Consider the following 11,769-nt stretch of genomic DNA (forward strand, 5'->3'; position numbering starts at 1 on the left):
TCTGGGCATGGGGATATAAAAACAATTGTAAAGCAAAGCAGGTCCACTTTTTTATCCATGCATGTGCGTGAGCACATGTGCACTCTCTGTCTGAAAATACTTTCGCTTTAATAAATTTGTAAAATGCATGACATTTCAATGCTTTGCTAAGGCAGGGTGGGGACTGAGGAAACTGCAATTCTATCTTTCTGGAACAAATTCTACCTTAATAGTAATGCCCCCTTTTTTCTTGAGGGCCAAGTCTTTGGCCCCTTTAAATACCTTGTTCATGTCTAACTACATGTCTATTTCCCTCTACGGCATCTGAGAACCAAGATTATAAGGTAAAAGGGCTGATGACCACTCTAGTTGCATCCTTCTGAATGGGGGCATTGTAGGGCTCTGGGTTCCCTTTGCCTGCTCTCTAACAGAGAGGGCATTCCTGAAGAGGGAGGTGTGGTTCCATATGATGTCTTGTTCTAAAGTTGTTGGGATGTTGACTGGTTGCTATCTGCATCTAATTATTGTTTGGAGACTTGTTTGTTGTATTCTAGAAGAAGCAACCTGAACAAGCAGATTAAAAGATGAGGCCAAAGATCAGTATGGGAATTATTGTAAAGTAATGAAGCCACTTAGTGCAGTTATATATTTAATGTAAGTGTAACAGATCCTTACAGAAATAATTGAAGAAGTGTCAATTTGAATGTTAATAGACAAAAGACATCTCATTTTTTAAAGAATGGGCCTGAAACCATATCTGGACCTGGCATTTTGAGGAGACTCATAGACAGATAGTTGTCTAGTTTTATCTAAGTAGGTTTTAACTATTGATGTGATATTAACATATAAATAACAGGTACTATTAGTCATTATATATTTTTATCTTTCTGTTGTTATGTGAGGGGACCTTGAAAATATAAAGTTGCAGCTCCCAGCTACCAGCTGATGTTGTTTTGAGAATGGCTGGTGGCATCAAGTGTGTATAAACCTTAAGTTCTTAGCAATACAAGCATTTGCCTAAAATTATTCCCAAAATATTATCTGGTATTACCTTGGATATATGAACCACAGCTATTCCATTTTGTTTTTTAATTTTATTCTTCTCCTAAATGTCTAAAGCAGATATCACTCTTTTTTTTTTTTTTTGTCTTTTTCCTATTTCTTTGGGCCGCTCCCGCGGCATATGGAGGTTCCCAGGCTAGGGGTCAAATCAGAGCTGTAGCCGCTGGCCTACACCAGAGCCACAGCAACGCGGGATCCGAGCCGCGTCTGCAACCTACACCACAGCTCACGGCAACGCCGGATCGTCAACCCACTGAGCAAGGGCAGGGACCGAACCCGCAACCTCATGGTTCCTAGTCGGGTTCGTTAACCACTGCGCCACGACGGGAACTCCAGATATCACTCTTAATGACATCTAGATATGAGAAGATTCAAGAATTTGGGCTCATTAAAAATCCTTACCTGAAAATATCTAAATATCTGAAGGTCTGTAATGTAAACTTTTCCCAAAGCACAGAGTGCCTCATTCTTGATTTTGACCCTGAACTTCTTTCAGGAGATATTGAGGGTCAGCAGCTGCAGCAGTTCATGATTCAATCCATATAGAGGCAATGGCAAGTGCCAACCTCCATTTCACAGGGTTCCCCCATTGTAATAACTTCAACCATGGTTTTGGGAAGCATTTCATAACCATTTTGTCTGATGGTTTAAGAATGCTTATTCCGAGGTCTGGTAATGGTTTCATTGAAAGGCCATTCAATGTACTATTACTGAACCATGCCTTATTAACAGTAGCAAAAAGTCTCTAGACCACCTGTCTTACTAGTCTGTTATGGGCCAGGAAATTATTCCTTCTTTTTGCATTTTCTCATACCTGGATCTCATATATACACTGATCTCATATATAACTCTATATTATATATAATATATATATTATATATAACTCTATATTATTTCAGAGACTCAATACACATTTGAAAATGTAAGAAATAACAATTTTGTAAAAGCAGTTAATAGAAAAAAGTAGAGTTTTTAGTATTAGTAAAACTTATAAATAGGAATTAAGTCAGGAGCTTTTACCAAATGCAACCCAGTATATCCCAGTTCACCTGGCTTTATTTATTCTTTATATTAAGGAAAATTATATACTGGCTTTCTCCATAGTGATATCAACAGTGGACTGGACAGAATTATTGTTTTCTTGAAATAAATTAGCAAAGTGCCAGCTTATAAGAGCTCTGGAGGGAAGAAACCCACCAAGATAAATCAGAAGTACTAGTTGTAGGTAATTGACTACAAACTCAACAATTGGATTGATTTTTAAAATTCTCATAGGATTGTGTTCACGACAGAAAACATTTGATTTGCATGTAAAATGAAAAGAAACCAAGAAGAAAAATAACGATTCAGTCAGGTCTGGCAATATTGGGATAACTGTATACTTCTGAGTTAGTCTTCTTTTGTCTTGGCATTGTTGTTTTCCTTTTTCTCTTATTCAAACCTTATTTTAAGGTGAATTTGAATTTAGTAGCTCTCTCTCTAGACCAGTCCCATGCAGGGGCCCTTCTTAAGTAAGAATCATAAATTTAAGAGTTAATTTTCAATTTGTTTGTGCATGAGGCACTTAAGAATACCTGAAATAAAACCTGTTATCTAGGTTGGAGACAGACTTTTAAATCATACTTTTCCAGTATGTATAGCCCCTGGTTATCATATGGCATTTGACATTCACCCAGACGTAGATTATAGCAAGCAGCCTCTGAAACATGCCTAGAATTTTCGTGATAAATTGGTTAAATTTTACAACAATGTAACAGAGCAGCAAACAACTATTTGGGGGTGAGTTTTAGACAGTAAACACTAAACTATTCTAAACCTTAGAAGGAAATTTATATTTATGGTCAGCGTCAGAGCAGGTATTATTTACATTTCAAGAGACAGTTTTTATTTACCTAATAAGGCTGCAGAACCCAGAAGTCTCTAATTTTTTGAGGGACCAGGCAGAGAAAAAAGAAAAACGTTTTAATTTTACCCACACTTGTAAATTACCAAATTGTTGCTGTTCATTAAGTAACTTGAAGGGAAAAGTTTTTTGGTTTTTTTTTTTTTTTTTTTTTTTTTTTTAATAGGGCTGCACCTGTGGCATATGGAGGTTCCCAGGCTAGGAGTCAAATCAGAGATATAGCTGCCAGTCTACACCACAGCCACAGCAAGGCAGGATCCCAGCCAAGTCTGTGACCTACACCACAGCTCATGGCAATGCCAGATCCTGAACACACTGAGCAAGGCCAAGGATCGAACCTGCATCCTCATGGATGCTAGTCAGGTTCATTAACCACTGAGCCACGATGGAAACTCCAAGGGAAGGAAAAGGTTTTTATACCTGAAAAATAAAGATCAAAAGCCAGTAATATGTCAAGTGAAATTTCTAAAAATTATAATCATACTTAGCAGGTTTTATCTCATGTAGTTAATTTTGTTCTGTACAAGTCAGTTTTTCATTAGTTTTGTTGATTTTGCCTGATAATAGTAACAGTGATAATTTTAATAAGTCTGTGAAAAATATTTTTAAGGCTTATACAAATTTTCCAGTGATGCAGGTGCCTTCATTATTGGAGATTATAGAAAGTATACCCCAATTGGAAAGCACACATGTGTAATAATTTTTGTGAGGGAATCAGCCCTATTGTCAGGAAAGCTTTAATCCATCAAATAGGAATTATGGAGAGAAGGATAAAGATGGCAAAGGAGTAAAACATCGCTCTCACCTTCACCCACAAACATCAAAAAGACACATATACAGGTAAAACGACTTACACAGAACATCTACAGAATGCTGGCAGAAGAACTTCAACCTCCAAAAACGGCAAGAAACTCTTGACATAACTGGGTAGAAAAAAAGAAAAAAGAGAGAGAATTATTCAGGCTGGGACTAGCATTCCTGAGGGGGAGCTGTGAAAGCGAAAAGGAACCCGCATCCTGGGAAGCCACCTAACTGACCAGGAGATCAGCTGAGATGGAGGGACTTTGAAGTTGCCTAGAAAACTGCAGCAGCTGGACTGAGGACGGCAAAGTAGAGTGAGAGCTGCACAGATCATGTGCACCACTGCCCTGGATACCACAGCCTGAGATGCTTGGGCAGGGGCTGAGCACTGAGATTTAGGCTCCAGAGGTCAGTGCCAGGGAGAGGACTAGGATTGACTATGTGGGGATAGCCTGAGAGGCTAAGGAGCCATGTGCCATGGGCAGGGTAGCAGTGTGCTATGGACTGGGGAGTGGAATGCCAAGGCAGAGGAAACCTAGGAAAAGGTCTGGGCCCACAAAAGAAGCAAGGTGCCATTGTTGGGGAGGGCAAGAGGAGGAGGGGTGGACCACCATAGTAATCTCCTTACACACACGTGGGCTCTCAGAAGGCCAGGCACCTCAGGTGCAGGCTATGGGTGGCAAAAAGCCACTTGCTTGAGCTACAGGAGATTGGGCACTTCTTGTGCAGGCTACAGGTGGCTGGGAACCTCTTGTGTTGGCTAAAGGCAGGGGAGGGCTAAGTGTGACATGGTGCCTTTTGCATGATGTACAGGCAGCAGGGAAAGACCACAGCAGTTGTCTTGGAGGCCAGAGGGAGGTGTGGCCTGTGACAACTGGGGAACTGTGAGTGGGCTCCAATTACCCTGCAGCTGCCATTGTCAAACAATCTGCGCAGTGCCCAGATGCTTGATCACTATCCCTTCCCAAGACTCTACAACTAGGAACAGCATGGGCTAAGTGGGATGGTGTGTTTCTTGCATGGTCTGCAGGTGGTGGGGGCAAACCACCACAGTTATCTCTGACTCCAGAGACAGGCATGGCCCATTGCCACTGGAGATCCCAGAACAAGAACCACCTGCAGCCCCAACCACCTCAGACGGCACCACAGAGGAGGACATTGTAATAGAACACCACCTGCCATTGCTCTCGCTCCCCTGAGAGCACACCTGCCCTGTTGATGCCACTGTTAAATGTTCTGGGCAGTGCCCAGAGGCTTGATCACTGTCCCTTCCCAGGAACCTACAACTAGAAGCTGGTATAGCACCTCCTGTGGGGACTAAGCAAGATGAGGTGCTTCTTGTGTGGTCTGCAGGTGGCAGGGGCAAACCACTGCAGTTATCACTGACTCCAGAGGCAGGCATGTCCTGCTACCACTAGAGGTCCCTGAACAGGCACCACTTATGGCTCCAGTCACCTCAGGAGGGCATTGCAATCGAACCGTACCTGTTGCTGTTCTCAATCCCCTGGGAACTCACAAACCCTGCTGCTGCCACTGCCAAATTCTCTGAGCACCTTGAAAATGTGCCTAAGGTCATTACTACTTCCCAGGGCCCTGCAACAAGAAGTAGCCGGTGCCACCTTCCTGCAGGTACTTTCTGCTGTTAAGAGTCCAGATACCATGCACTGACTTCTAGCCCTACACATTGCCTCCTTCTCCCTGGAAACACACTCAGCACCCTGGGGATAACAGCCTGCTCACACCAAAGAAAGAAACAACATATATCCAAACTCCCACACCAAAAATAAATAGTAACCCACCACAAAATATAAAGGGGTGCCCTTGCATAGAAATAGCCCTCCAAGACTACAGTTTGGCTTCCCTAAACTCACAGAAAAAGAAAAACATAAGCAAGATAAATAAGTGCAGAAACCATTCCCAGTTAAAGGAACAGGAGGATTCACCCAAAGAAACAAACAATGAAACAGACCTCTGCAGTCTGACAAACATTGAATTCAGAAGTCAGATAGTGAAAATACTGAAGAAATTAAGGCTGAAAATCAAGAAATTAGGAGAAGATATGTACAGTAATACAAATTTCTTTAGAAAGGAACTGGAAAATATAAGGAGGAAGAGAAAATTTATAAAATACTTTTGCAGAGATGCAAACTGAGCTAAAGGCATCAAAGAGCAGAATGAATATAACAGAGGAATGAATTAGTGATGTGGAAGATAGAATAATGGAAATTCACCAGTTAGGACAGCAAACAGAAAACCAAATGGAAAAACACAAGTCCAATATAAAGGATCTATGGGATAATATAAAGTGGGCCTATCTATGCATTATAGGAATTCAGAAGGAGAAGAAAAAGAAAAGGGGATTGAAATATATTTGAAGAAAATATGGCTGAAAACTTTCTAAATCTAAAGGATGCTGACATCAAGATACAGAAAACACAGAGGACCTCAAAGTTGAACCCAAATAGGCCCACACCAAGACATATTATAATAAAAGTGGCAAAAGTTAAAGATAAAGAGAGGATTCTAAAGGCAGCAAGAGAAAAGCAAAGCATTAATTATAAGGGAATTCCCATAAGGCTCTTGGCTGATTTTTCTAAGAAACAATAGTCTAGAAGGGAATGCAAGATATATTTAAAATTCTAAAAGGAAAAAAAATTGCAACCTACAATACTCTATCCAGCAAGAATATCATTTAAAACAGAAGGTGAAATAAACAATTTCTCCAACAAACCAAAGCTAAAAGAGTACAGTAATACTAAACCAATTCTAAAAGAAATATTGAAAGGGCTTCTCTAAATAAAAATGTAGTAGGAAGAAGTAGGATGGAAGAAACCACAATTGGAAATCAATCATTTAAATAAGCCAGCATACAGATCTAAAATAGGATCATCACCTACTTAAAAGTGATGATAAACACAAGGAACAGCAAAAGGACAAAAAGGAAGATGTTAAAGGACTTCAAAATCATAGAATGTGGGGAAGGAAAGTAAGAAATATACTTTTTTTTAATAATGTGTTTCAGTTTATATGACTATTCAACTAAAGCAAGCAGATACAGGAAGGGGTTAGCATACTTAAAAAACAGGGCAACCACAAATCAAAACCAAACATTCCATTCACAAAAGCTAAAAAGAAAAGTAATCAAGCATAAAATAAATGGAAATCATCCAATCAAAAAAAGAAAGGAAGAAAGGATAAACATAGACTCCACTGGAAACAAGGTTTAAAATGGCAATAGACGCATATCTATCAAAAGTTACCTTAAATGTCAATGGACTGAATGCTCTAATCAAAAGACACAGAGTGCCAGATTGGATAAAGAAAACAAAAATCTACAATCCACTGCCTACAAAAGACTCACCTTAGAGCAAAGGACACATATAGATTGTAAGTAAGGGGATTTGAAAAGATATTTGATGCCAATGGACAAGACAGGAAAACAGGAGTTGCGATACTCCTAACAGACAAAATAGACTTTAAAATGAAGGCCATAAAGAAAGACAAAGAAGAACACTATTTAATGGTAAAAAGATCCATTCAAGAAAAGGATGTTACAATCGTCAACATATATGCCCCAGATATAGGAGCACTCAGATACTTACAGCAAATACTAACAGACATAAAAGGAGAAATAGATGGGAATGCAATCATAGTAGGAGACTTTAAAACCCCACTCACATCAATGGATAGATTCTCTAGACAGAAAATCAACAAGGCAACAGATATCCTAAATGACACAATAGAAAAGTGAGACTTAAAAAAATCAGAATATACATTTTTCTCAAGTGCACATGGAACATCCTCTAGGATCAATCACATACTGGGGCACAGGCTAACATCAACAAATTTAAGAGTATAGAAATTATTTCAAGTATCTTTTCCGACCACAATAGTATGAAACTCGAAATCAACCACAGGAAAAGAAATGACAAAAAACGAACTACGTAGGGACTAAACAGCATGCTACTAAAAAACCAATGGGTCAATGAGGAAATCAAGAAGGACATTTAAAAATATTTGGAGACAAATGATAATGAAGACACAACCACTCAAAATTTATGGGATGCCACAAAAGCAGTGCTCAGAGGGAAATTCATAACAATACACGCCTTCCTCAAAAAAGAAGAAAAATCTCAAATTAAAAACTTAACCCATAACCTGAATCAATTAGAAAAAGAAGAACAAATGAAACCTAAAGTCAACAGAAGGGAGGAAATCATAAAGATCAGAAAGGAAATCAGTAAAATAGAGATTCACAAAATAATAGAAAGAGTGAATAAAACAAAGAACTGGTCCTTTGAAAGGGTTAACAAAATTGGCAATTCTCTGGTTAGACTAACCAAGAAGAGGAGAGAAAAAAATCCAAATAAACAAATTAATAAATGAAAAAGGACTCACAGGCATTGAAAAACTTATGGTCTCCGGAGGAGACAATTTGGGGGGTGGGAGGATGTGCTTGGGTTATGGGATGGAAACCCTGTAAAAATGGATTGTTATGATCATTATACAACTACAGATGTGATAAATTCATTTGAATAATAAAAAAAATAAAGGCTACAAAAAAAAGAAATGAAAAAGGAAAAATCAAAAAGGATTTTTTTATTTTCTTTTTTTTTATTTTCAAAATGGATACTGAAGAAATACAAAAAAAAATAAGAGAATACTATGCACAATTATATGCCAACAAATTTGACAACCTAAAAGAAATGGACATCTTTCTAGAGATGTATAGCCTGTGAATACTGAATCAAGAAGAAATAGATCAACTGCACAGAGTTATCACTAGAAATGAAATCGAATATGTAACAAAAACACCACCTTACAAATAAAAGTCCAGGACCAGATGGCTTCACGGGGGAGTTCTAAAAAACATACAAAGAGGAAATTAAATCCAATCTCCTTAAATTTTCCCAAATGGTTGAAGAAGAAAGAACACTGTCAAAAATATTTTATAAAGCTGCCATCACCCTAATTCCAAAACCAGACAAAGATACCACCAAAAAAGAAAACCACCGATCAATATCTGATGAATATAGATGCAAAAATTCTCAACAAAATTTTAGTCAACTGAATCCAACAATGTGGAGAAAAGATCATACAGCATGACGAAGTGGCATTCACCATAGGTTCACAAGGAGAGTTCAACATACACAAAGCAATCAATGTCACACACCACATTAACAAAAGAAAAGTCAAAAACCAAATGATCATGTCAATAGTTGCAGAAAAATCATTAGACAAAGTCCAACTCTTCCCAAAGTGCGTATAGAGGAAACATATCTTAACATAATAAAAGCCATTCATGACAAACCCACAGCAAATATAATGCTCAGTGGAGAAAAGCTGAAATACTTCTCACTAAAATCTGGAACAAGAAAAGGATGCACATTCTCACCACTGTTATTCAACATAGTATTGGAAGTCCTAGCCACAGCAATCAGACAAAAAAGTATCCAAATTGTAAGAGAAGAGGTAAAATTGTCACTTTATGCAGATGACATGATACTATACACATTAATCAAGGAAATTAAAGAGGATTCAAAGAAATGGAAAGATATTCTATGCTCCTGGTTTGGGAAAATTAATGTTGTAAAAATGACCATACTACCCAAAGCAATCCACAGCCTCAATGAAATCCCTATTAAATTACCCATAACATTTTTCACAGAAGTAGAGCAAACAATCCAAAAATTTATATGGAACCACAAAAGACCCAGAATTGCCAAACCAATCCTGAGGAACAAAAACCAAGCAGGAGGCATCACTCCCCCAGAATTTAGGCAATATTACAAAGCTGCAGTATCAAGAGAGTGTGGTACTGGTACCAAAACAGACATAGAGAGCAATGGAACATAATAGAGAACACAGAAATAAACCCAGACACCTATGGTCAATTTATCTTCAACAAAGGAGGCAAGAATATAAAATGGGAAAAACACAATGTTTTCAGCAAATAGTGTTGGGAAAACTGGTCAGCCACATGTAAATCAATGAAACTGGAATAAACCTTCACACAATGCACAAAAACAAACTCAAAATGGCTTAAAGACATAAGTGTAAGACAAGATACCATCAGACTCCTGGACAAGGAATAAAATTTACCTACATGTGCCATATCTCTTATTTGATGATATTTCCTTGATTTAATCTGTAAAGTAGTCCTAGTTAGCTTAATATTTTTCTGAGATGCCTCAGGTGACTTCTGAAACACCTCAAGTTAGCTAGAAGTCAGAGGAACTGTAACCAAAATTTGACATTTGGAAAGTTTGTTAAAAGCATCAAAAGTTTTAAAGCACTTGCTCAAATAGACCCATAGATCATTGTGAAATAATACTTACTCAACTGAAGCAACAAAAGGTGTTGAATATAAATAGAAGTCACGTAAAGGCAAAAGAATTCACAATTCATTACCAAAGGCGACATTCTAAGAAAACTTCATTTTAACAGAGACCAAATCCAAATTCTGTGCCAGCTTATTTTTATCCTCATACTTTTTTACTCAAAACACTCGTCCTACCTTTTTAAGTAGCTATGAACTGTCTTTTATATTTGGACTCTGTAGATGGGTAAACATAAATACCAATTTTTTTTAAAAAAGCATGTACTTTTTGGGAGTTCCTCATTGCTGTGGTTCCCAGGCTAGGGGTTGAATCGGAGCTGTAGCTACCGGCCTACGCCAGAGCCACAGCAACGCGGGATCCGAGCCGCGTCTGCAACCTACACCACAGCTCACGCAATGCCGGATTGTCAACACACTGAAGGGCAGGGACCGAACCCGCAACCTCATGGTTCCTAGTCGGATTCTTTAATCACTGAGCCTGGGGATGTCTGACAGCAGTCCATTCCTTTCCCCCATCCTACTCCTCCCAGCTGAGGAAAGCTCAGCAGGAGTTCCACCCATCTCCAGACAAATTAAAACTACCTAGCCTGTCTGCAACTGCCATTTGCATTTGCTTTGCTTTCCTTCCTTCTTCCCTCCCTCCCTTTGCTCTTTTCTTCCTTCCTTCCTTCCTTCTTTCTTTTCCTTCTTTCTTTCTTTTCTTTCTTTCTTTCTCTCTTTCTTTCTCCTCTTTCTCTCTCCCTGCTCCTTCTTCCAGAACCCTCTGTGAACAGATGAATTGCTATGGGAGCAACTGACAAATTTTGGTCAGGGCTACACCCTGATGTATTCCAAAGGCCCTAAAGCCTTAGTAACTGTCCTGTAAAGTGGGTGAGGATTCCACCTTACTTATGCCCAGCCTTCTCTTTCTGTTACTGTCACTTTGCCTCAAACCTTGAGGAAACTGCCTCTCCTGAGCTGTTTTAAAGAAACCGCTGCTTTTCTTCTCTGTCTACAAAAACTGTGTCTGAACAAAACCTTAGTCCACTTACCCAAAATTTGGGGAAGCCTAGGGAAGTTTCTCCTCCTCCTCCTATGGGCTGGGCCCAACGGCAACAGAGGCTCCAGCCCACCAAGGCCTGGTCCCTGGCCGGCCTGCTCCAAGGTGGGCAGACGTGGCTCAGCAACAGAGGCAGATGAGGCAGCGTCAGCAAGGGCAGTGGTAAATAATCCCAGTACCTCCCCTTTGCACCCCCTCCCATGCATAGTGCATCATAGATGGAAAACAGAGCAGATGATTCTCCACGGCAGATCCCTCTAGGAAGCGGGGATTCCTATCTTCATCCGAGTTACATGGCACCATTATTGTGATATAATTTGTTCCAGAATGATAAAATTGCATTTTCTTCAGTCTCTGCCCTGACATAGCATTGAAACGGCAAGCATTTTACAAATTTATTAAAGTGAAAGTACATTTTCAGAGTGCGTGTGTGAGAGAGAGAGAGACTCGCACAGGTAAAAAAAGAAGGCCTGCTTTGCTTTGCAATTGTTTTTAATATCCCCACACCTGGATCTGAGTGGAAACCTGATTTCTCCTGCCCCAGCCCTCTATGCCAAGTGTAAGGGCTAAGTGTTGTTTGATCTCTGTATGGAGCATATTTGATATTCTGATTGGTTTGGGGCAGGATACCTAATTTGCATGGGG

At 39.3% G+C, this 11,769-nt stretch overlaps 1 long non-coding RNA gene across 2 annotated transcripts in view; it reads right to left on the bottom strand.

Annotated features, from left to right (window-relative positions):
- Positions 1–11,268, bottom strand: part of LOC146394681 (uncharacterized) — an 81,191-nt gene extending 69,923 nt beyond the window's left edge. For both annotated transcript variants that reach the window (XR_014835915.1, XR_014835914.1), the window contains exons 1-2: positions 11,117–11,268; positions 3,799–3,867 (exon numbers count right to left, since the gene is read on the bottom strand). This is a non-coding gene — a long non-coding RNA (uncharacterized LOC146394681). The remainder of the gene's footprint in view (positions 1–3,798; positions 3,868–11,116) is intronic.
- Between the last annotated feature and the right edge of the window lie 501 nt (positions 11,269–11,769).

Source organism: Sus scrofa, chromosome X (genome assembly GCF_054392235.1).
Source record: "Sus scrofa isolate SSC_HxYL_T2T_F1_AM1 chromosome X, Sscrofa_HxYL_maternal_Yorkshire_Landrace_v2.0, whole genome shotgun sequence".
NCBI lineage: Eukaryota > Metazoa > Chordata > Mammalia > Artiodactyla > Suidae > Sus > Sus scrofa.